This window comes from Syngnathus floridae, chromosome 6, assembly GCF_059516105.1.
Source record: "Syngnathus floridae isolate MCC-2025c chromosome 6, RoL_Sflo_1.0, whole genome shotgun sequence".
Taxonomy (NCBI): domain Eukaryota; kingdom Metazoa; phylum Chordata; class Actinopteri; order Syngnathiformes; family Syngnathidae; genus Syngnathus; species Syngnathus floridae.
The window spans coordinates 16,588,161-16,615,028 of NC_142418.1; the positions used below are offsets into that span (position 1 = coordinate 16,588,161).

Sequence of the window (26,868 nt, forward strand, 5' to 3'; positions counted from 1 at the left end):
CAGATAAGAGTCGGGTGTGATGTTGCACTCAGGCTTTTCCCTCAAGCTGTGACATGCGGTCTTCGTCTTTTTTTTTTTTTTCCTGCTGCTATTCTCCACTGGGTTAAGTTCAATATGGTGGTTGGGTTATTGTCTGCGCTGGACAATGCAGACTAGGATTTTTACAATCCAATATATTTCTGATTTATTTTAAGGGGGACATATTATGGAATTTGTACATTTAAAAAATGGCAGCCATATTGGAGTGGGATGAGCTGTGGCTCATTAGAATGAAACAGGACTCTCTCCTTTTTCTTATCTGGCCCCTCAAAATAGACTAAAAAGGGTAAAAAATAAATACATTTAAAATATTAAAACAAAAATGATGTCAACTACTATTCATGTTTTGTTCCTTGAAAAGGATGCCAACCGCCTCAGTCTTGTGGCCATGTGATCTCTCCTAGCCAATCAGCAAAGACATCGTTCACATCTCCTAAAAAGTCAAATCCAGGATGTAGAAAATGGAAGACCAGCATGTAAAAAAAATATATCTTTTTGGTCTGTGTGAGAAAATCTAATAAACCTTCACCCGCTGACCTCTTTGTTAACAAACGGTAAGCATTTATTACAAGAGGGGGCCCCTGAGGGGCTTTAGAGGCAGTGACTTGAGCAGGCTGTAAATGTCATCTTCGCTTTGACACGTTACTGACAAGCGAATGACGGGCCCGTTAGGAGGAGTGACGCTTTGGTCCGGCTAACGAGCCATTCTTGTACAACAGGAGGACATTTGCACAAACTACAGAAACCATCAAGACGTTTTGAATTTAATATTGATATATTCATTGCCGGTGGTAGGGGGTGGCAAGAGGGGGCAGCTGCCACCCCTTGTCACCCTGTAAAATGGCCTAGTCTCTGTCTCACATTTTACAACCACAAGTGAAATTTACTTGGCTAAGACTTTTTCTTCACCCAACACACACACACACACCATTATGTTGCCTTCTGGAAGTTGTGACCCAGACCACGCGGCATGGCTGGGGGAAGTGGCAACTGTCTGCGCACGCCATTAATCAGGCCCACAGAGGACCCGCTTCCATCCAGATGGGGAGCCTCGGAACATCCAGAGGAAAATAAGCGGGCTAATTAATTCTTATTGTTGTGGACAGACGGAGATTAGAAAACTTGGACGGGCGACGAGGAGAGGAAGCGGAAACACTAAGTCACCTTTAACAAAGCTGTTGATTCACAATATGTCCACCCCCCCCCCTCCCCCATTCGATAGCATCGTTTTTCTGGATGTACGACCTGCGCAAGTGACGCTATAAAGAGAGCTTAATGACTGATAAGGAGCGAGGAGCATCACGAACCACGGGGGGGGGGACTCTTCGTCCACCCTTTTTCCCTAAAAATAAGCGAGATAACAGAGAAGAACTCCCATAGGCACTTTGGTCTGATATGGACGAAGAATGAAGAATACAAAGTCTGCCTTTTGTACACAGAATCAAACCGCGTGTAGTAATGGTTTATTTTCAGTGCCAAATTTTAATCAGCTTGTTTGAAAGTGCAATATAATCTCATCCGACTGAAAACGCCGGCATCAATCATGTGTAAATATTCATTTGGAAAGCAAACAATTGACGGAATTTTATTGTATTAAGAAGTTTCCGCGATGAAAGTCATATCTTCTGCAACGAGGTCATTTTTTTGGATTGGACAGGAACAAGAACATTTTGCAGGAGTATTTTTTTACTACTAGATGTCTTTGTCCGATGTTTTAAATATTACCACACATTATTATTATTATTATTATTATTATATTCTTTCATTATTATTATTTCCTTGTTATGTTTAAATTAAAGGTAAAATTTGCAATTTTACAAAAAAATATATTTATAATGTGTCAATGTCAGGCACACATGCTCTCAAATGCAACTCAGTCCGCCGGTTCCGCATCAGGTACGCTTTGTCCCTCTTGAACTTGCGAGCTTACTCCTCAACCCTCCGTGTAGGCATCTATTATTTTTTCCGTCCAGAGGGGAGGAAAAAAAAATTTTAAAAAAAGGTCTCCAACATCATTATTTCCCCCCTCAAAAGCGACTTTAACGCCACGGCCTAATTTGCCAGCTGTAATTATAGGTCACGCTCTCCTTTTTGTAATTTATAAAACCTTTTGTTCTTATCAATAATGAATGGGCTTCAGCAAATCACGGCGCTATAATATTTGGATATTATGATTATGCTAATGCATTAGGGACCTTAAAAGCCTTATCGGGGCCAGGTCCGATGCTCTATTAAGCAGAAGTTGGACGCAAATTGCTTATGTTAATGCCCCAGTTGTACCCAGACAGCATGAGGAGCCCGCAATTAATTTCATCCAGGCGCTGGATGGACAGGGACATTTATTTCCCTTCCAGAGGATGCTGGTGCTCGTCTCCCCCACCCCTCCCTCCCCCATGCACCACCTCCAACCCTCCGCATCTCAGGTCTCCTCCAAGCCTGAGTAAGAGAGTCTCCGAGAACGAGAGGGCAGCGCTGACTTATAGTAGCAAAGTGTGACCTAGTTGAACCCCCCCTAAAAAAAAAAAAAAAAAAACAACAACAACAAGCGAACGAGGAGGGCGGCGTCAGAGAGACACACACGAAGTGGAATCTTTCTTCATCCCCCTGACAAGTGTTTTCACAAGCTGAACCTGTTTTATTAATTATGTTTGACATCGCCCTAATTACTTCCATTTACGTCTCTCGTCTGCTCCGAGCAGATGATTAGACCGCATATCAATTTGGTGCAGTAGGGGAAGGGCAAAGTCACTTGGTTAAGTCTTATTCTATATGCAGATAGAGTCTGAAGAAGGCTTCTTCAAGGAGCAGTAAGTATTCACGGTACTTCCATTTTTATACGTTATAATGCAAAGTTATGCAAAATTGAATTTGATTTTCTGAAATATTTAACACTAACAAAAGCACCTCTCGTTTATCTATAGGTATTATTTGATGATTTATCAAAAGACAAAGAACTTTACAGAAGTAGTCATGTGATGTTATATCATTCTTTAAATGTACGAATAAATTAGAAGATCAAAATGGAGCTCATTTTTTTTTTTTGCCCACACCTCACTTGGGCTGAGCATCCACACATAGAGGCCACTCTTGTCGCAAGTTTCAGTCTCCGGTTGTCATGGTAACAAAAGCAATACTTGTTATGGGTACATAATCGCTCATTTGTCGGAGATAATTTTAGCAAGACAAAAAATAGCATGTGTTAAGTTTGACTCGCCTCCCAGTAATGATGGGAAATTGAAACTTCAAATATGCTTCATGAACTATTTGTATTGTTTGATTCATTTAAATGGCACTGTTAGTTTGAATAAAGTGGTTTAAGTAATTGCAAATCGGAGTACATGTTGAACAGAGAGTGACATCTGGAGGAGTCAAAAAATACAACTGGTTCATGAAGCATATTTGAAGCTTCATTTACCACGACATGAGAAATTCCCCCAGGCACCTAAGTTAAATATAAGCTTTAAGTCTCAGAAAATTGGGAGATGTATTTTTTGTGTTCATAAAAAGTTAAAAATATATCGTGGTTAATGACGATGTTCGGTTATCTTCTATGTATACATTCCAAAAGTTTCTCTTATGGCTGGCTTGTTAAAGGAAGACCCCAAAGCTTTTCCCTCAATGTCCTTCACCTTCCCTGGACAATTTCCATAACCGCGATAACAACTATTTCCTGTACACATGCACTGGAATGTTGTCAAAATGACACAGACCTAAAAAAAACTACACAATAACATTTTTGTGAATATAGCATAGAAGTGCCAATGTCAAACGAGCCCATGTGGGATTAGCATTGGTTTTGACGATTCTATTCTTTCTGAGGCTTCCTGAAAGTAACTTTAAAGGCGACATATTATGGAAAGTTTACTTGTTAAGGGTCTGTGTTTAGTCTCTGGAGTCTCGAATAAAAATCTTATGCTAGCATGCTAGCAGGGGGGGGGGGGGATACCTCCAACTGTCTGGAGTCATTTTTAGTCAAAGACCTTTTTTCAATACCTCCTGGTAGCGGCAATCAAAAGTTTGCGAATCACTCATGGAATTAGCGTCTGCTTAATCCAGATGTTTCAACATCACAGGAGAAGACGTACCTTCATTCTCTGTTTTAATTCCCAGCCCACCCTCCAGCCACATATTATTCAAACATTAATATAAAGAAGAAGTATACATCAAAAAGTGTCAGATTTCACTCGGTCATGCATATTATATTTTTTGCCTGACCGTTGCCGTGCGCCTTATTGCAATCACGCACCTTAAATAAGCAGCCGATTGATGGATTGATTATGTCTCTATTTCCACATTCGATACGGTTAAATTTTAATGACCTTTTGGGCACCCTCACTTTTCACTTATGTTTAGATAATACACTTTATGCAAATGGCGGGATTCTATAAATTTTAGATTTGTCTCTATTCATCTCGCAGGGATGTTCATTGTGGGATGCAATTACAGTCGAGTGATAGCTTTCGCACACGCGCACACACACACACACACACACGCACGTAGAGTAAAAGTCCACTTGTTATCGGTAACAAAGTAAATAGTGTAATTGTGTCAAATTAACACATTAGCAACATGCTGGTGAAACCGTTGTTTGGTGTTAGCGACAAGGGGGGGGCGAGGTAAACATTGAAGTATTTTCCTTTGTCTGTCTCTCATTCTTCTTCCCAGTCCCTCATGCTTGGTAATGGCCACTGGTAAGTCAGAAGACATCAACTTGACTCTATTAATTACCACCTGATCCTTTCTTCCTGGATAATTAGGTGCTCATTAGTTCTAATCAAGTAGTTGCTTAATTATGGCGGTAATTAGTCTAATGGTGTAGCAAATTGAAGCTTTATCACTTTCAGATACTTAATGTGCTTGGCAGAGTACGTCAAAAGTGTCAAGGCTCGGACATAATGTTTACATGGCAGACTCACAATGTGGTATCTCACTTGTACCTTTTTAAAAAAAAAAAAAAAAAATCATTTTGAGGGTAGCTTTGATTTTTAAACGAGGGCAATGCTGTCAATCGCAATGAAACTTTATTTAAATGTTCGGATAGTCATAAATAATAATATTAAAAATTATTTAGCTGTGTGCAATACTTAATAAACACGAAAGTTTTTTTTTTTTTTTTTAACTTTGATGCCATGCACAGCCTAAATTAAAATAAAAATTCTTGTTGATTAAGCATTAGCAACTGGGACTCGTTTATTAAATTTCCTTGTAAGATTTTGTCAAAGTGGGACTTTTGTGTCTCCTGTTATGACGGGCACGTCCACCAAATTTTGGCCATTTTTTTCCGTTTTCCACGGAAAAGCTTTGAAATTCTCATTTCGTGCGCACATCAAATACATTTCGAATAGATTGTAAAATATGACTTCATCAAATAGACTACGGAAATAAATCTAAACCAAGTTACCACTATTATAGGTCATACACTTAAATAACTGCCATAAAAATAATACAATCCAGGGAACGAGGCTCCGAAAAAAAGTATTCATATTCACATTGATGGCTTTTCCAATGTCCATTGCATCACACAATGGAGACATCACATGCCAAACGTTTGGTGGGGTTGGGGGGGAGGGGGGTTCTGAAAGCGATGCTGCGACGAGATGACTCAAGGGGAGCGTGGAGGCAAGGTGAATGGCTTGTCTTCAAACTGCAATAAATTGGGGCCGGCTTGTCTGTCATCGGCGTCCAATTAGCTGCAGTTTATTGAGTCTGCCAGAGAGCAAGGTTGCTGGCAGGTGAAGAGGGTCCAGTCTGGAAGGTGCCAGCGCTGCTAAAGCACAATTAGATGTCCACTACCGTGCCCCCCTTGACATCATGACTAAACAGGCCGGACAAAAAAAAAAAACACGAGAGAGGCCATGGCTTGTATGTATTCCAAAAGTATTGGAACAGTCCGTTTTAGACTGTAAACATTTGGGGATTGATATTCCAGATTTAACTCGCACGATCAATTATATTTCCCAATGAGATGATTTGCGCTCCCCGCAATGAAACTTTCCAAACGTAAACAAACCCCGGCTTGCTTTTCCTTTGACCCATTTTGCCGAGGCGCCACCAACGGGAGAAGGGAGTAGAAAAGACAGAAGTGTGTGGCGCTCCCTGCTATCTGACAGCAGCTGAGTGTGAAAAGTGACACACAGGACTTTTCAAATTGGGACCCGGGGAGCTGAAGCATAAAATAACTTCAATCTTGCCGGGTTCTCCCAGGAATAGAGCGCAAGTGCGACCAACAACAACAGAACAACAGCAAGGCGGGAGGAGGAGGGTGGGGGGGGTGAAGGTAGGAGTTATTAGAGGATAAAACATGCCTCTCCATCTCTCTCCTTCTCTCCCTGGAAGTCCGAGGATGATCAATGGATTTAGTCAGAGGGATATTCAAGCAGAAAATTGTTGCCTTTTTGCTTTTCTTTGACGTATTTCCAGAATACACAGCCGAGAAGGCCCCCCCTATCCACCACCCTGTCCGCCAAGGTTGAAAACAACAGCACAAGAGCGGGCTCCACCAGTAATCCCGCAAAAAAAAAGAGGGGGCAGCCTGGGGGAGGCTGCAAGTGTGGGAACCGAGTGTTAAAGGACGCGAGGAGGCCCGAGATTGAAACTTTGCAGGTATAAAATTGAAGGCAGCCAGCTGAACAGGCATAGTCAAACCAGGGCTATTTTTCAAAAACAGGGGACCCCTCGATGACCAACGGCGATAGCTGAAACAGCTAATATTAAAAAAAAGAAAAAAAGAAGTGCACATGGGGCAAAGCTATGCATATATGATACAATGATTTATTAGCCGTTTCTTTTGAAGTTGGAAAGCGTTTGCTGTGTGGTGGAAACTACTTGGCAAGAAATACTCTGAAACTACTAAGGAATACAAGTGATGGGCAAAAGTATGGCCCGTCTTTAATTTGGCTTGCAGAGCATTTGCTTTCATATCTTTTGTTGCATCAGTTTTCTTATTTTTCTCTGAATTAAACAATTTTATTTTTCACAAAAACATTACATGTCTTATTAACTGTTTGAACGTAAAATATTAAATATTTGATTATTATTATTATTATGATCATGATTATTATTTATATATTATTATTTTTTAAATACACTTTGGGGTTTTTTTTCTCCAGACAAAGAATTGTCATTATATAATCTTTTTTTTTTTTCAAATACTCAATTTTTTTTATTTTATTTTAATTTATTTTATTTTATTACCTCATCTACAAGAGTCTTAGCTTGTCGGTTCATTTTTAAAATCAAATCATATCTTGAGCATCAAAGTTTGCCCATTGCTACTATAGCAATAGTGAAGAAGCTGAAGTTGTGGACAATGAAGAGCATCCCCCCCAATACCCCCTACCCCCCCTCAGCGAGGAGTCCTGGGGCCCCCGATTGCACTGTGCAGATGACAGCAAAAAAAGCATGTGATGTCCTCGTGCCATTATGGATGGAAACAGCAACGGGGGGTGAGGGGGCCTCATTGCTTTTCTAACACATCGCTCCTAATTAAGATTCCAACTTTTTTTTATTTTTCAGAGCAGGGTAGTTTAGCCACAGTTTTTTTTTTTTTTTTTTTGCTTTTGTGGATTAATTGCCAGCTAAATCAGCGCTCACAACAAAACCCAGCGAGAGACTCCCAGGGACTCTAATTCTGCATTGTGTGATTTTTCAGACTCTCCGTAGGGAGTTACGTCTATACTATTTGTCAGCGGCCATCATCTATTTTGTTTAAGCCTAATTGCATAGTCATTAGATTCTCCACTTTAAATGCATACTTGCGAAACCGAGTGCCGATTTGTCCTAATCAGATTACCTTGGTGCCACTACAACTTGTATTCCAAGCTTGTACGTACTTATTTCATTTAGATGAAAACTGACTCGGATGTCTTAAACTCATGTTATTAATATTAAAAAAAAAAAAATTATACACTGCATCCTTCTGCCGCTATACCACAGTTTGTTCGAGGCACTGCTATAATCACGCATTTAAGCCTTTTTTTTTTTTTTTTTACAGAAGACTGAACTCTTAAAAACAAAAAAAAGCTGCAAATGATTAACATCCTAAAAGTGTTTGGTAATTGCATATACATAACACTAGATGGCACAATCACTTAGTAGAGCATCATAAACCACAGAGAAAGTACTCATGAATCCGTTTTACATAAACGACACGCAAGACATTAGCTGCCATGACTACTTGTATTTATTATTATTATTTTCCTCATTCTTTTGGCATTGGCCAAACTGACCTTCTTTAGCATGTAGCGTCCACCGAAACAAGAATTTACAATTTACAGCAGCACAATAACTCCCAGCTTTGACGACAAAGCGACGTGGGATTCTAAAAAGTGGCTTCTCTACAATTCCAAATTGTCCAACGTCAAGGGCATTGATCCCCACCGTAGCCATCTAATTACAACACAACCTTCAAGTGGCGGTAAAAGCAAAGCGACATTGCATAAACACACTTAGCACACAGGAGAGCAAATAGTACACGTAATAGAATAGAAGAACAACGAGAAGAAGAAAAACAACAATCTTCATTTCCAGCGTATGGTCGCTATCATGTCAAGGGTGGGGAGGATTTCTTTTTATGGTTTAATTCAACACAATACCATTTGCGATTGGGGTTTTGGGCATCTCAAGGGCATTCCTGGTGAAATTACTGAGACTCTGCACCATTTATCACAGCCTGACATGTGTCATGTTCCAGATTCTGGTGCAGAAAGGTTACAGCCGAAGACAGCCCTCTCTTTGTTGAGCAGCCATCAAAGACAACATCTCACGCACACACACATGCCCGCGCGTAAAAAAAAAAATAAAGGCGAGAGAAGAAAAACAGACGCGAGGATGAGCACCGCAAAGATGGTCACGACATTCATCTGATTGGGTCTCGTTGAGAGTACACTATGTTGTTAGGGGATGTCACCGAAACAACGTCAACACTTTTAAGGAAGCATAATTATACTGGAACAAAGAAAATATTCGGGGGGGGATGCAAGATGGATGTCAGCCGTGAAAACGGTCAATTTTGTTCTGAGGTGGAAATATGGCTTTGATTCTAAAGTGTTATATTTTTCATGCATTTTTAGAGTTTTATTTATTTATTTATATTGGATGGATTTATATCATATTTGTAGATTTGTCTTAGGTATTTAATTAGTTATTTAAAAAAAAATTACAGAATTAATCATTAACATTGAACGCAATACGGAGTGTATTACTTGGGTATGACCAGCAGGGGCACTGTTTATTCCCTTATCACTTGCTAGTCGGTCCAGCAAACTTCCTGCTTTCATTCTCGTAACTAATAGGAGAATTTTTAATGGGATTTTGAATTTTTTGGGGGGCTATGATAATCGTATTTTTCATCTACAACTTCTACTCTGATCCACTCAGCAAATCCGACATCATTCAGCTAAAGTTAAACTGCGCTGTCATCGAGTACCGTTGGAAAATGCTTCCATTAAAGAGGCATGTAAACAGTCATTGTTTAAAGAGTGCATCAATAACTGCTGACATGGTTAAATGTAAAATACCGCATGAAGAAGAGGAGGAGGCTGTATGTGTATATAATTAATTAATTCTACCGCCGCATTATTTATGACTTTATATGATATACTGGTCCTCTTTATAATATCACTGAATGTGCATATTTTCCAAAGGGAGACACTGGAGTAATTATGCAGAATGCCTTTTACCACGAGCGTACAATATTAATTACAGGCGTGGTTGTTTATCAATGGCCAAGCGGCGTTTAAAAGCTGTTTGGAAGATTGCCACCGTGACCCCGCCTTGTCTGCTATCGTTTTATTCTTTTCTATTGTTAATAAAGGCAAACAACAGTGAGCCTTATCCATTTTTAATAAAGAAGATAATTCAGGGTTGAATTAAAAGATAGGTTGGATCAGAATGCGATGGTTGCCAAAAGAAGTTTTGTGTGTACGCATGCAAGCCAAGTATGATTAAGTGTCTAAAAAATGTTTCCTGTAATTCTTTTGTGAAAGTTCTTTTGAACGGAGCCAAGCCCTGAACCTCAAAAATATGTCAAATTACAAAGCCTGCCATTCACCTCAAAATGGTTTCTTGAAAACCAAAATGGCCGACTTCCTGTTCAATTTCAATCATGGTTTGTGAGAAACCAAAACTGGTCTTGTTCCTTTGCTATGGGGTGAGAAGCTTCAAACCAAAATGGTTTCCGTTCAATTTCAGGCATGGGTCCTTAAGACTTTGTGCATCCGGTATCGTTTAGCCATCATGTCGCATTAAACGACACTCTCGTTCATTTTACAAGAATTCAAACAGATGCAGCGATCTTCCTCATGAGTGTCGGATTCCCTTAAAAACGCTAATCTCCATTACATTTTTTAAACAGGCATAAAATAAAGCAAACGAAACATCACAATCATCGGGTTATCGTGTCATTAAGTGTAGGCAAGAAGGTCGGCGGCTCCATAAAAGCTTTGATGAATTACACACGCCTTTGGATTTGTATGTGTGAAGTGTAGTGTGGTGTGCTTCTGTTCAACACACTTGAGAACACAAGCTTGGAAGAGGACAAAGTGCTACTTTGACATTGTATCGTGTGTCTTCACTGCCCTCTGGAGGATGGAGATGAACTGCTACGCTCTTATTGCCACAATATTGATATTTAACCACTAAAATTGTCAATATTGAAAAACAAATTGTCATGCAACATTATGTAAATGAATACAATTAATTGTACAAATTAATATTGTAGGTACTGATGGAGTCATAGAAATGATTGGTAGATATGTCAATATTCATACACAATACATTTGAACATGGTATTAAATGTTTTTAGTAGGTCATTTTAGTTTTACTACACAGAGTGAAATGATTTTTAGGATTTTAGCTTATAGCTAATTTCATTAAAAAATAATCATAACGTACTATAATATACTGAAATTAAGTAGAAAGTGGCTTTTGCTTTTAATTAATCTTTAAGGGTTTCACTTTTTGAAGTGACAACTGAAATGTTTTGAAAATCTTGCACTTGTTCTATATTATACAAATTTGACTTTAAGAAGCTTTTCCATGCAGAGATGGTGACTTCCTGGGCCTTACAATTTTATCAGAGAAAAAAATGCTTAAAAATGTGTCATTTCGAAAAGCTTCAAAGCCACATCATCCCGTATTTGACCTTGTATGACGTCAACATGCGTGTGCTCTTACTCACCATCTTGACTCACTCTCCTCACAGTTCAAGCTCCGGTCTCCTCGGTCCTCTGTTTGCCTTCTCGTATTGCCTCCTCACTGTCTGGGGCGCATGAGGTAAACATGTCAGCGACTCCTATATTTAGCCCGTGTTTACGACACTAAAAGACACTCGTCGAAGTTGCAATCAGACCAATTTGGACCTACTTGCCTCTCTGAATATCATATGGATCAATAGATCAAATCAATTCATGAAAGTAAAAGGGGCTCGAGACGGATCCCGATATAAGTGACCTTATGGACTGGCTGGGGGGGGTACAAGGAGATTGCTCACTGTGTGGGAATCACTAGTGCACGAGGACAGAGAGAGCAGCTGCTGTCACTTCCAATGGCATCTAACATTCCTTCACCGGCATCACTGGACTTTTCTGTGTGAGCCCAGTGGGACTCATCTAATATCACACTAGTAGTGGAATATTAGCAGATATATTGCAGTGAGTTTCACAGGCAAATGAAAACCTCATATTTGACAGTACTGTACATTCAAGTTTTAAATAAAGAGGGAATTCCCATGATACATTCCGGAGCCTTCCATGATAAGTGGTTTCATATGCAGATGAAGTGTCAAGAATTGAACACTTGGCTATTATGCTACTAATATCAAACAAAAGAGGTTAACTTTTCTTACTCGCAGCACATTTGGTCTGTGTCCTTGTCTTCTGTGGTTTGATAATATAAAAAAAATATATAAAAAAAAGAGGCAAACATTTCTAATTGGCTGCACGTCCCTGTCTGACAGCAAACTTTGCAAACATTTACTCACCTTTAAATATGGCTCATGGTCCGTCACTAGAAACGTTTCAGTAGAAACGTGTACCAAAAGAAAAGTTCCTACCCAACTGAAACTTTTATAATATGAATTAAATCAAAAATATCTGGACAAGTGTCGCTGGTATCTTTTTCAGAATGTTGGTTGACCAAGGTTGAAAGGTTCCTACCCAATTGAAACTTTTATAATATAAATTCAATCAAAAATATCTTGACAAGTAGTAAATAATTATATTTTTCTTCCCATTGGAAAGAATGGCAACAGAAACATTCCATTGTGGTGTCACACTGTCAACATTGTAAAAACGAACTTTATTAAAGTGATCATACTATAGAAACTGTACTTTTTATTTTTTATTTCATCAAGTGTTGGCACAAAATAAAATCATTTGGATTCAGACGCAGTTTTTAAAGTAGATGTATAGTCTATTTATTTATTTATTATTATTTTTAAGTAGCTGCAGAGTCATCCCTAAATAGAAAAATAGAAAAACTAATGGCTGCATTATATTTCTGCTGTTTAAAAATGACATTAAATCAACTTGACTTTTTTTTTTTTTTTTTGCTCTCTGGGGTAACAACTTAGTTTCAAATGTTCACGGTCTGACTGTCATGTCTTTCTCCCAATTACATGACAGCGGTTGTGATTTGTTCTCTTGCCACTCGCTTTGGATCTGTCACAATATCGTCGCGTTCACGTTAGGAGGGCAGCAGTGTGTGGTGCAGTGTGTGTGCGCGCCTGCAAAGAAGAGATGCATGGAGGCTTCAACTGCCGTAGCACATAAAATGCACTAATCCGCCATGATCTGTGATCAACACACACATACCAATCATTATGTTGGGTGTGGTTATTTAGGACATTGATATTATACGGTCCTGCTGCTCGCTGATTACTCTACTGGACTGCTGAAGATGGAACGGGAGAATATAAAACAAATATGACATAAATTCACATTACAGTAAAATAAATAAATAAACAAATATTGGTATGGCAACATTCATACACAAGGCCAATTTAGCGAGAAAGAATTGTGCATCAAATTCGTGTGTCATGACTAGAATTGCAAATTGTCTTCACTTTTAATTTTTTTTTTAAATATTTGACCAGTTTTTACTCGTCTGATTTGGAAACGAGTTATTTGTCAGTTTGTTTTGTAGCTTTTACTGTCGATAATATGAGGTGCTCATGCATTTATTTGGGTTGACAGTCCTCCGAAAGAAGCTATGACTTTAATGCGGCCAGCCAAAAAAATGAGTTTGACACCCCTGCTGTAAAACTTAAAATAAAAGTAGGACAAATGAAAAGACCAAGCAAAAATGTAAAATGACAAAGAACCGATTATGGTGGAAAATCCAAGCTTGTGAAGTTCACCCAACACTTTTTTTTTCTCATTATGGTCTTCCTGTGACTTTCAAAAATATAATTCCATTCTCATTAATATGTCCCCTGGTTTAATAAACTCAGTTAAAGGCTCTTTAGTCATTATTTATCTACACATTTCCCCAAAAGGATGCACAGATGGTAATGAGCCCATTATCCAGGAGCTACTCTATGTTGGTCCAAATTAGCATGGATGGCCATTCTAGTTTCATCAAATTAGCCTTAAAGTACACTTCCCTATTAAACAGAAAACAAAGTATGGAGTCCTCAGAGGGACATAATCTCCTGTGCTGTAGTTCGAAACAAAGTACTATTTATATAATGCAGATTGAGTAGAAAGCAGCATAAAGATGTCAGAAGAAGCAATGGGCGTCAGAAATCCAGCGGTGACCCAAGTACCCCCCCCCCCCCCCCCCCCCCTCCGGCTACCCTACCAGTAACCTTTGCCCTATCCAGTTTAGCCAGCATCGGGGTTAATTCCATGTCCTGAAGCTGAAACAACAGGATCACAGCCACAGCACTAATACTCAATAGACACTGACCTACTTTGTTGGATTAAGCGAGGGGGAGAAAAAAACGGATCCGCTGCCCTAATGCCAGCAATGAAAACGATCTAATGGTCCTAACTGTTTTGTTTAATCTGAGAGCATGCTCGTGTTATTTATTTCTCATTATAGGAATGCAGTTTCTGTTGATAGGATTAAATGGCCGCCCCGGGTCCACTTTCATACGCTGACCTCCCGACATAATCACAAAGTCAAAAAAAACATTTGGATGGACACTGCTGTTGTGTGTCTCTTGTTTGTGTGTTGCTTTTTTTGTGTGTGCACAGTAATAGTGATTACTCATCCATGCTGGGACTTTGCAGCGATTTGGACAAGGGGGGACAGCAGTGGTTTTGGAGATTACGCTTTTCAGGAAAACACATCATAGTCGAGACAGCGCCGGTTCAAAATCTGGGTGGAAATAACTTGCGAGTTTTTATTTCTAGTTAGACTTTTTTTTTTAATGCAATTTTTAATGCAATGCAATTTTCATTAATTCAAAGAGCAGTTTTTATTTATTTATTTATTTATTTATTTACTGAAAAAAGCTTGTTTTTGTTCAGTTTTCTTAGTTTTAGTATTAGTTTTATTTTTTTTGAGAAAGGAAGTACTTTGTTTCAGTGTAAGTGTTCTTTCGTCTGTATAGCCTAACGATAATTTTAATTTCAAAACAATTTTTTAAAGAAATTACTTTTGATTTTAATTTTTTGTTGACTATAATAACCTTGTTTGAAACACAGTTAATGCATTTTATCCCCAACCAAAACTGGCCCGGGTTTCAAAAACAGCAAATTCAGCGAAAACACAAAATTGTCCATCGATGGGAATTTTTTAGTCATGCCTTAACATTAGGCCCAAAAAATTATGCTAAAATGGTGCAAATTTCAGCTAGGGTGTATCCCGCTTCACTCATAAAATGATGGCTGGGATGGAGTCCAGCTCACCCTAATGAGGACGAGCGCTATCAAAAATGGATGGATGGATGGACGGATGGCCTCATCATTGTTTCTCATTGGCTAAATTGAGCTTTTGGAATAAAACCAACCAAAACGTCATTTGAGGCCCGCCACAAATGACTTGTTGACAGACTGTTTCCTTCTTATGCAAATTAATCAAAGAGGCGCGTGAGCGCCGGCGGCTGGCGCGCAACAATCAAAATCTATTTTTCTGCTCCATTACATCACCACCAGGGGGCACATGATTCCTGGAGCGTGCAAGTGTTTGTGTTTGACAAATTGCCACAGAGGTAACATGTACTCAGCAGAGGGAAGGAGGCTTTTACAATCAGCTTCCGATGACCCACGTCTGATTTTATATGCGTGTAATTTGCTCCGCCGTGACAGCTTGCACGTGACCGTGAACGACATGCTTCACTGATACGGCGTCCATGTTGGCCATAAATACAGCTACAGGCATGTCACAAGTCATCAATTGCAACACACCACTTATTTCCCCTTCATGGTACAGTTAAATAATTTCCAATAAAATTAATGGTATGTAGAGGCGCAACGATGAATCGATTTTCAAATTATTTTTGATAATCGATTCATCGTTCAGCAACCTTTAGTATAAAATTTGCTTTTTTTTTCTAACTGGAACTTTCTCAGTGGCAATTAGGATGTTTCTGTACTTTAGTGGTCTATAAATGTCATTGCATGAATATAAAAAGTAACGCATGCGGTGAGGGAGTTTGTGACGGCCGTGAAAATCTCATTTGTCCTCATAAACGTTCTCACGTTGAGCCAACACCGTAATACGTGCATATGTTCCGAGGCCTGTGTACCTTTAAGTTCACAGAGTCAAGCCAGGGGTTGAAGCAGCGCATGAATTATTTGCCGGAAAGGGGGTAAAAAAAAATGCCCGATGCATCTTTTAACGTGTGCAGCCACCGCAGAGTACGGAGCCTACAAATGTCACGTCCTCTCAGCATCAAAAGTAATTGGTCAAGCTGCAGAGTACGGCGCGGCGGGGGTAACGAAGCGCTTTGCCGCCGTAACAGACTCAAACGACGCACTTTGCCACGTGTGGCATGAGCTAATAGAGGTCGCGCAAGTACACACAGCACTTAACATATTAAGCTAAAATGATCATTTGTTATCATTAGCCACCTGTCGGCCATCTTGTTTTCATGCTAGCTTTGCTTATTTAAATGCGTTTTTCCCTTTTATTTAGTACATATTATACATAATTTGAATGTTATTATGGTGATACTTGGTAAGAATTTTGGAAGTTTGTACTTAAAATACTGGGAGCAACCACTGGCCTGTCGTTTTCTCACGTTTCAGGTAATGTATATTCAGTGATTTTACTCCAGAGGAGCTGACATTGAAGTGTAAAGGCCATTAAGAGGGACACGAGGAGATTGGGGGATGGTACTGTGCCTGGCGGGCTGCAATGAAGAGGGTGACAACAAGGGAAGCAGCTGATGTGCTCCAAGTGGCCCTTCACCACTTTTCCCGCTGCGTGCATCTTCGTACCCGCCAGAGATCATCACATGTCAGCTCTCATGAGGAGCGCCTAATGTGAGCGTGCACATGTGGTTTGATTCCAGGGTCAGCAGCTACTTCAGAAATGTGAGGTAACTGGGTGTTTTTTTAGATGGGGTTAGAGGGCTTGATATTCACCATGATGATATTTCTTCATGGCTTTTCAGGTGGGAAAGAGGTAAGCAGTCCTTAAGGGTCAAAATGTGGCCAGCAAATAGCCATTACACTGCTGAAGGGGTTATCATTAGTATCATACATTAAATTAAAAATAAAATAAAACTGCAAAATGTAATTACAGTCATTGGTACAAAATGTGATTTCAAATATTCAAAATTCATAAAAAAAATAGATAGATAAAAAGTACAATTTGGGGTCAAAATTCAACTGGTAAATTTAACTAAAATAAAATAAATACCTTACGCTTAACATTGAATTCATAAATACTAATTAAGATTTGAACAAATATATTAAATTGACTTTAAATGATATTTGAAAATTACATTTTAAATTAAAAATTAAATAAAACAATTTATCCTAACTTAAATCGAATATATCAAAATATAATAATTTTAATAAATTTTATATTAAAATGTAATGAAATTATACATTTATTTAGATTACAAATTTATTGAGGTTTTCTTAAGTAAAATACATTGGAAATTACATTTGAAAATTTAAAGAATCAATTGTAATTACATTTCATGAAAATTATGTTTTAAATGAATGAAAATTAAAAAAAAATAATACACTCAATTTCACTGACAAGTTATCATGTCAATGTCTTAAAACAAACAAACCACCATGCATAAAAAATTTACAAAAAAAAAAAAAAAAGGACATTGCAAGAGTGGCTGTGCAGTTGTAAGGTACAAATCAACATTGAAGAATGTGGGAAAATATCGCGCACTCGTCAGTGGTTAAGTAGGTCAAAGGACCGAACATGACCCAGAAATGGGTGTCGCCCCTGCGGGTCATGGGCCAGTCAGGCATGAGGTGCCAAGTGAGCGCCTCTGATTTGACTCCCAGTAAGGTGGCCGGCCTGCCTGCTCGCCTTGCCTGGCTGGCTGGCTGGCCTTCAGCCCCTCAGGTTACGCCTCCACGGTCTCTCGCATGAGAGTTCACACCCAAAAAGTATGCATCACTTTTTCCTTTTGCTCTCCAACCAAAATGATTGCCGCTTTTTGTTGAATTATATTAAAGTAATCATGTATTAATTTTCTACCGCATTTTTTTTTGGGTGCTGCCACTTTTGAAATGCATCTTTAACAGCACATGAAACACTTCTGGCGTGAGATAAGCAGAACTATGCTAGCCGATAAATGATAGAAAAAGGGAGTAACACTGCGGTACACAACACACGTTTCACGACTTGGATATCCGATTGTTTATTTTTGTGGCGTCTCCTTGAAACCGCCTCGCCTGCCTCTAGTCACCTCTAGTCGCAGCTTGTTGAAGTGTGAATGCCCTTTAACCCGTGATTCCACAACCATCATCGAAATATTTGGCCTATTGTGTTCTGTTTGGAGGAATCACAAAAGCAATTCTGAAAGAAAAGCCCTGAACCTTCTGATTGACGGTACCACACACACACACACACAGCAACTATTGGGAACGGCTCCATTGTCGAGGCCTCCTGCAGTTATAGAAAATATTTACCAGGGTCTACCCATCAAGGACATGATTTATAAAAGCCGTTGCAGGAAAATTGGAGGAACAACATAAACCACATGACAAAAAACACAAAGAGTAGGAAGGCTATGTCACTGAAGCATCCCACCACATGTCTTTATTTAAATGGCTCCTGGCTTGCTAAATATATCCGTGACGAGCTTTCAATAAAAAAAATTAAGTAGCCGAATTACACTTGTCAATTAGTGCAGAGATGTGTTGATGTGGCGCAAGCAGCAGACGCTTCACCAAATTTATCCATTTTTCCTAAGACTTTCATTTTCACTTTGTTTTCATTATCTGTTAGGACAAAAATATTTATGTGGGTGCTGGTGAAAGGGTAAAAAAGAAAAACTGAGTTTCAAAGCTAGCATGTCTTTAGACTTTAAAATTGTATCTGTTGATTTGTAGTTGCCTTTTTTGCGCAAAATATTTGCAGGTTTTTCTAAAAACGTTTTTTTTCTCATAACATTTTGACTTATTCCTATGAGATTAATTATTCTTACATATACATATATAAATGACAAATGTATTTCATGTAATTAATCCTTTTTTGTTTAATTTTTCAAATATTTTAACTTTATTCCTGTCAAACCTGGGGGGTTGTTTTTACCATTACAATTTTGTCATATAATTAGTTTAATCCTCATGATGATTTTTTCTATGTATAATTTGAAGTTTGTATTTAATTCTTTAAAAAAAAAATTACATTATTTTATTCTGATATCTGTATTTCACTGCTGGCTTTTATTGTGGTACTTGCAGAGCTAATTCATTTTTTAAAGGGGTGTTCTCTGCAATGTGTAGAAACCACCACTAGAGGTCAGTGTGTTGGACATGGTACTGTAGAAGCAAGTGTGAAAGTTGGCTTTACAAGGATGTACATTCCACCCTTTTAGTCCTTCATATTTTGGGGCAAGGAGTCAGGGGGAGGGTTCTGAATCTTTTTCATAATCCTAATACCAGTTAAACATAACCAATGCTACATTAAGTGTTACCATATATGGTCACCCTAATGACCACATCAATAGGCGCACATTTTTTTTAGAAGGCTAACAGCAGAGAGGGATTTGTCAGTCATCTCAGTATTTCATAATCCTTTGCTGGGCTTTTCTTTTTTTTTTTTTTTTTTGCTGTTTGTGTGTATATTAACCTGTGGTTGAACCCTCTTTAGTGGCAACCTCTCGCCACAAAGTTCAGTGAACATTCAGCACAGAAGCAGCGAGCATGTCATCTCGCATCTATTTGCCCACGGGGGAAGCAGCCAGTCAGTGTGTGTGGAGCTCTCTCTCTCTCTCTCTCTCTCTCTTTCTCTCTCTCTCTCTGAGGTGAGCTTTGCATGGGGAGAAAAAAAAAAAAAAGCACACATTCTCCACACACTGATGGTGCATGTAAGTGAGATGATTACATAGAATGCCCGGGTGTTGACCTCGGCTTTCTCACTCATGCCTAATGATCTCATCACACCACGCGCCGCATCACTCTCACCCACTCGGAGCGCCGTAGAAAGAGACGATATGGTTGAAGTGTGTAATTATTTAACTTCTCTGGGCTCCCCACCTTCGCATGGGCAGAGAGGTCCCACGCGTGTCAAACGCAACATGTTTCATAAAATGCATACAAACGAATGTAAGCCTTTAAGAGCTGATGTTAACATGATGTGAGTGACAGGGTGTGAGATGTGGCATACAGCAGCTTCTATGTGAATGTGTTTATATGTTTTGCGGGTCTCCGAGCAGTCGGTAACAGCTACTTTTTATATTCTGCATTTCACTCACAATTAGTCATTAACCCTTCAAACACTCCATTTTTTCTTCATCTAATCCACCGTCAAAGGATTAACAGGTTAATTAAAGAGAGACAAGAATGGAATTCTCTCATGTTCATTAATCTCTCCAAATGATAGGCCCTTGGCAAGTTTCACTTTCTGTTTCATCGGTGAAGTACTGCAGGCAAATATTCTATTTAATGTAATCTAAATGCCATATTGTTAAAATAAAACGTTTCCGAAATTGTCTGTAAATCTTCTGAGAGTTCGGGGTGCTACAACGGCTCGTCGAAATCATTTTCACCCTCATAAAATACATTTCACCCATTTATCTTTGCCGCCCGATTTTCTTCAAACGCTTAACCTGAAGGAGCCTGAAGAGCCCCCGAGCAAACACCTCGAGGACTTTACGTATTTGAACGGCCCGATTCTCTCTCTCTCTCGCTTCATTTGCGGAGGCACGCTCAGATTAGCACCCCGCCGACCGCTCGGTGAGTTACTCTCTTAGACGCCGCGCCGCTCATTTTATAAGATCACCATTAAGATTCATGAGCAGGCTGTCGAGGTTTAGACGCTGTTAACACAATCTTACTCATCCCCGGGGAGTCTTTACAAGAGCTTCTCTAGAACAGGTACAAATAGTACGTCGCATTCCCAACGAAAAAAACAGAGTCATGTCGGTGTTGGAATAATGCGAGGCTAATGGGCTATTAAAACGAATCACGGTGTTCGGTAGAAATTGACCGCCAGATGTTAGCCGTTCGACGTGCAGCTGGTAAGCTAGCTAAAAAAAAAAAAGGTGTGTGGTATCAATGGAAATGAAGGTATTATAATTTTGAGTTTCAGGAAAAACATCACGATAAATCGTCGACATATTATTTCGTACCGGTAACTGATACCAACTGGCCCCAAACCGATACCGGATTGCGGATTGGTGATCTCCGAAATCGTACTCGGATTTTCACCTATCGCGGAAAAATCTGGAATGAAAAACTGTAATCATAATTGGTCGGCTATGAATAATACCGTAATAAAATGTTCGCACTCCGTGACGACTTTTTAGCGCAAATCAGGTGTCGCTAATTAATTCAATGTCGAGCTACTTGGTGTCAGTCGTAAATGAAATGTTTGGACTACCTGGAGCCTTTGCGAACTGGCGAGTTTGTAAAAACAAATCAGAAAGGCTTCTCGGGAAAAGCCTCGGGGTGATGTTACATATGTGGATGGTGGTTTTTGCCCTTAGCGGCCCCCCCCTTCTCTCCGTTCCTGATGAAGGGTTAAGTGGGGCTAGTACCGGTTTGTTTGGCCCGGTAATGCTCGGCGTAGTCAGCGGCAACGGCAACAATGTGTCTTGAAAAGTAGGCTTATAAAAGTTTGATGAAACTACAAGAGCTTAAGTGATCTGCGCTAGCCCCTCGGCAAGAAGGATGTCTGCTTATATTAATTTCATGCAGTTTAAGAGGTCACCAAACTCATTTGGAGAGTCTTACTCATTTATGAACTCTGCAACCTCTCTGTTATGCGGCGCTCTGAGCTACGAAATGTTAAATTTACAAGGAATACCAGCGGGGAGGAAAAAAAAATAAAAAATTAGGTGTATTTGGAGTTTGAACAAAAATATATTTTGCTATGACATTTACCTGACTTTAAATTTGATTTGCTTATCGGGAAATTGAGGAGCTGCACCCGGGGAGGGAGACTTTCTGACTTGAGCGGAAAATGGCTTTAGCTAATATTCAAAAGCTTTCCAATAAGACAATAGACTTCTAAGAATGCGGCTTAGCTCCGGAGCACTCAAGCCTCCAGAGTGGAACCGAGTAAATGAGCTCACCTTAAATGCCGATACGTAGGGGGATCGGACATTCCTTTCAATTAAAATCGGAGGGCCTCAAACAGGAAGTGGTCAGGGGGCCCATCTCGGAGGTTAAGCTGATGAGTCAATCTGCGGAAATGGAAAATATTGATTCTATCAGAGTTTTGATTTGGACTTTAGAGGTTTGCACATTAAATGTTAAAATGAGTGTTTGGATTCGCAGCATTGGGTACCCACGATGGACTCGAGGGCGCTCAGCGGGGCTAGCGAGTGATTAATTGATGGTCGGCGTCGCTGCCCGTGGCGCCTTGACGAAGAGGGATTAGACTCAGATGATAATAGGAGGACGCGGAGGAAGCGGCGGTGTCACGCTCCTCGGCAAAGATTTCAATCAAACACCTCTTCAGTCAAGATGCTTGAAGACCAAGTGTGTTCCAAAATGCGTCCTCTGAAATTTTGAAATTGTAGCTAAAGGCATTAAAAAACGCACGACACCTTTTTGAAACTAGCTTGCAGATCGACATCACACTTTAATTAACATGTTCTGTTGGAGACATTCATTTATAAGTATCAAATAAAGTTTGTTAGATTGAATTTACTGCGATTATAAAACGCACGTTGCTGCATATAGAAGGGAAAGGATTGATACGGTTTTTCCCTGCGCCTTTATTTAGCCCCCTTACTTGTTCTTCTTCCCGCTGAACTAAGATGGCTGTGCACTTTTCCCCAGAGAACGCAATAATGTCACATGCGCATGTGGCAAGACGATATTTCACATCCAAAGCAAAAGCTATTAAGGATGACTACTTACCATAGACAAGATCCTGTGTGTCCTTCAAAGCAACAACCTTCACATTCACCCAAGTGCTCATACACACACATTGAGTGATTTTTCATCTACTCGCACTTTTTAAAAAAAAAAAAAAAAGTGGAACTATACAATGTGTGCGGAGCTGAGCATAAGGTAACGACCAGTATCGATGAGTTCACCTTTAAATAAATGACTGGCTGTACCAAAAAGACTTTTAGATACAAAGCCAAGATTAGTTTCGCACTTGGTGAAGCTCCACATGTTGTAATAATATTAATGATAAATAATAAATATATCATATAATATATAATAATAATATATATAAAATATATGATAATAATAATATTAAAATATGAACAAGCGACATCAAAAATCACCACTTACCCCCAAAAAAATCAACTAAAAAAAAAAAATAATAGTTGTCGGATCAAACAAAATGGCGGCTGTGGCTCACTCACAATTCACCGAACTGGGACTAAACACGGAATGAAAATCGGCAGAATTTGTAGCAGCAGCTCAGCAGAAAATCTTTCTCTAACCACCATTTTGTGATGTCATCGAATAATCACAACCGGTATGAATTCTCAAACTCCGACAGCCGATTTTCGGCATTAAAAAAAACAATTGATTTGCCGATTAACCAAAAAATGTACAATGTGTCAAATAACGAGCCCCCCGATGTATTCCAACTCTCAAAATTCTCAAAAGTTGAATTGCATTTTGTTGACACGTAACATCAGCAGTATTCCCCGTAAAAAATAATCCGACGGCCATTCCCGCCGCTAACATCCGTCATGCTAACGTCCGTACGCGTCTTGCTTTTCCGCGCTAAAGAACACTAGCTCTTGATTTATATTCCCTCCCATTCTTTTGAACTATAAGAAAAGAACTCTCCACCTTGACCGCTCTATTACGCTAAGAAGCCAAAGTTATCAATCGAGGTACCGAGAGCTTTTTCAAAAGGCATGTTTGCTTTTCGGCCTAATAGATCATACCCGACGGTGGCGAGAGAATCCGAGAAGGAGTGAGATGTTGCTTCAAACAGTATAGCTTTGACTGATTATGCGTTTTCTCCTAAGCTATTCATAGAAGATAGATTCATCATTCCAATTTGTCAAGCGAGTGAAGATTTCGATTAATTATGTGCAGGGGGGGGGGGGGGGGGACGCTATGGGTGTATTAGGCCTCTGCTGTCAACTCCAGTCTGAGGCCCCATTTACTGGACTCCACAAAAAATATATATATATCAGAGAGGTGCTAGGATCCGCCAGTAATTAATTTGATGAATGCTTCGGCGGCACAAATAGTGGCAGCCGTGCATCTTTTCATCACACACGCCCAGCGCGGGTCTCTCTGCTTGGTGCTAATTTGAGGAAGGGGAGGGGGAGGAGGAGGAGGGGGGGGGCTCATCTGGATAGTGGATGTGCTTGTGTCTGACGCTATTCTTCACCCGATGTAGTCGCTGCCTCCTGCTGTCCAGGAGGGCTTTATGTATTCTGTCAACTCTGTCCTTGTGGTGCTACTCCCTGCTCCACATTGTGGCTTGTTTGTTGACTCGGCGCCCTGAACTTAATAATAGGGGGGAGCGCCTGGATTAATGGAAGGTACGATTCAGGTCATTTCCCTGAAAAATACAGCAGGATTTGGAAACACCTGATCCATTCATCACTGTGGGCCAAATTTTAGATTTGTTTTCGCCCCGTAGTACCTGGAATAGGTAAAATATGGTTTTGAAACTTTTTTTCCACCAACTTCAGCATTAATCACGCCAAAACTCATCCAGAAAGTAATTATATTTTTTATATTTTCCAATATCTTTTTACCCAGTGGCTGCAAAAGTTTCCTCGACACGAGTCCAACTATGACTTGAATAATTTAGTCAAGATCTGACTTTGTCGACCTAAGTTGTTAAATTGTTGTCTAGTAAGCCACATTTGAATTTTGCAATAAGGAAGCAGTTGTCCTTGAATGACCCCTGGAAATTATCAGATTGGAAACATTTATTATGACGAGTCATCAAATTGTTCCGCTCCCCACCCATACACACACACACACACACACACACACACACACACACACACTCGTGACAACAATACAAAAGTTTTGCAATTTATCGACATAATTCCAGTATAGGTTCAAAACAACCAAAATTGGCCCCTTCAAACCACAAAAAAAACTTTCCATGACTTTTTGATGCTTTTTTTGTGGGTCTAATCAAAACGGACAAAATTTTTGCGTTACACCCACAGCGCCACTGAACATAAATTTTCCCCTGAACAAACAATTATTATTTTTACAAAAAAATGATGTGAATGCTTGATGGTAATGCACCAATACAAAATGGACTCATATTGTTCCCTGACAGTATAAATTCCCGATTAAAGCAAAAATATATGCAAAGGGTCACATCCAGACAGCCAGCGTGAGAGGTATAGTCGTGCCATGGAAAATGATTGATCATATTATTGTGATCAGGTGAAAGCTTCAGTTTGCAAACGCGCACTGTCAATGTCACCGGGCGCCTCGGCCTGACAAAAAAAAAAATAATTGGACCGATGCCACATAATTCAGGTTCATATTTTCACAAGTGTGGGGAGGGGTGGGCTCATTATAAATCAGGTCGGCCACTGATACAAGACCATAAATCATAAAAAAGACACGGCTTGAACAATTAGATAATTACCAGAGTGCCGTTTCAACGCCGTCGACATGTTTTGCTTTGTCTGGGACGGAGAGAAGAACCCACTTTAGTCATCGATTCAGAGTCAAGATGAATATTGATACTAAAATAATTATCTCTACCATGTATAGAAATGTAGAGGAATTAATATTTGTTGGTCAATCTTACATCACCATAGCTTGTCACTCGCCGGCTGTATTTTCAAAGCAGTCTGGTTTTGACTGCCAATGACTCTTTAATGTAGCTTAAATATTCAGTTACACTCGCTGAGCTACAGCTTGTAACTTTAATTATATCTGCGGCCTGTGATTAGCCCTTGGCAGACAAGGCTGCCGGAAATCCAGAAGCAGGGGTCCAATTGACCCCAATTGAAAGTGTCATTTCACAGGCTCGCCAAGTTAGAGATGCCGCCGCGGTGGGCCAGGATGTTCGTCGCCGTTTGATATTTGAGGAGCTTCTGAAAAAGTACGCAAGAGCGGCAGTGGAGAATTGAGGTCACAGCACTGGAGGAGGAGAACCTTCAGGCTTTCGCAGACACGTGTTGAAGCTTTTAGCTTCCTAAACGCTAGCTAGCTCCTTTGACAGCAGCTTATGGATCTGCAGAACGTGTGAGTTTTTCTTCGGCGTGTTTGACAAGCCACCGTGACTCGAGTCTGAGCTTCCTTAAAGCCTTCGGAACAAAATGTAAATGTCTCATTAGATCATTGTCTCCAAAGCACTTAAAATAGACGTTAAAGCCGCTCTGGCGTAAGCCCCATCTGCTCCACAACACATCCTCATTGAGAAGAGGCCTTGTTTTAAGGCACAATTGAACCTTTAATAATGTCATGACTGATGTATGACCCTCAGTGGACAGAAGGGGGAGGGGCCAGGGATCTTTCTTACGATGACAGGTATGATATCTCTTTTGCAACGTCGTACTGCTTTAACGGGCTACGTTAGCAAACATTGATGACATTCTGTCATTATTGTCACTTTGCATGAGAAGCGTGACAGTAAACAAGGAGCTTTGACAGCAGAGTGACCCCAGATGCTGCGCATTTGATTGATATCTCCACCGACAATGATCGTTTGGGTTTTTTTCCTTGGTGCTTCTATACGACGGGGGTGGGGGGAGGAGTGGGCGGGGGCAAATACAGCAGAAATGTCACACCAGGGAAGCCAGCGAGGCGTAAAGCCCCGCCTTGACGAGCACAGGGTCAGTAGCTCCTCTCTGCCCCCTTTTGCGCTTCGGGTAAAATGATCTAAGTGATTCTGGACCTCTGCCACCGATCTGCTGGAGTGCAGAAGTCAAGCGCGTAGGCATGGAGGAGTGAAGCCCGGCGAAGGATTTGCTGGTAGAACGACATGTTGTGGGCTATTGCCTAGAGGGAACACTCGCTCCTATTTGCAGCTTTCTCCATAAATAATAACAAGGGACGAGAGAGAAAGAGAGAAAGAGAGAGAGAGACATTCTCAGGTATCTGTTTAATAATGGCGATCACGATCGATCCAGCTAATTAGGCTGAGTTCATTCACGATTAAGGATTTAAAAAAAAAAAAACTGCTGGAACTGTTTTGAAAACATTTCATGAATACTTTCAACGCAAAGTTAATGTGTGTTAACCGTTGTCACCGAGTCAGAGGGTTCAAGAACGTCACTGCGCGGGGGTAATAAGGTCAATCCAAAAAGCAACCCAGGGGCACATTTGC

At 40.0% G+C, this 26,868-nt stretch overlaps 1 protein-coding gene across 1 annotated transcript in view; it reads right to left on the reverse strand.

Annotated features, from left to right (window-relative positions):
* alkbh3 (alkB homolog 3, alpha-ketoglutarate dependent dioxygenase) overlaps positions 1–26,868 on the reverse strand; it is a 52,465-nt gene that overhangs the window by 11,983 nt on the left and 13,614 nt on the right. The window contains exons 11-12 of the transcript XR_015858931.1: positions 21,704–21,814; positions 11,219–11,299 (exon numbers count right to left, since the gene is read on the reverse strand). The gene's annotated coding sequence lies outside the window, so the exon portion shown is untranslated. The remainder of the gene's footprint in view (positions 1–11,218; positions 11,300–21,703; positions 21,815–26,868) is intronic.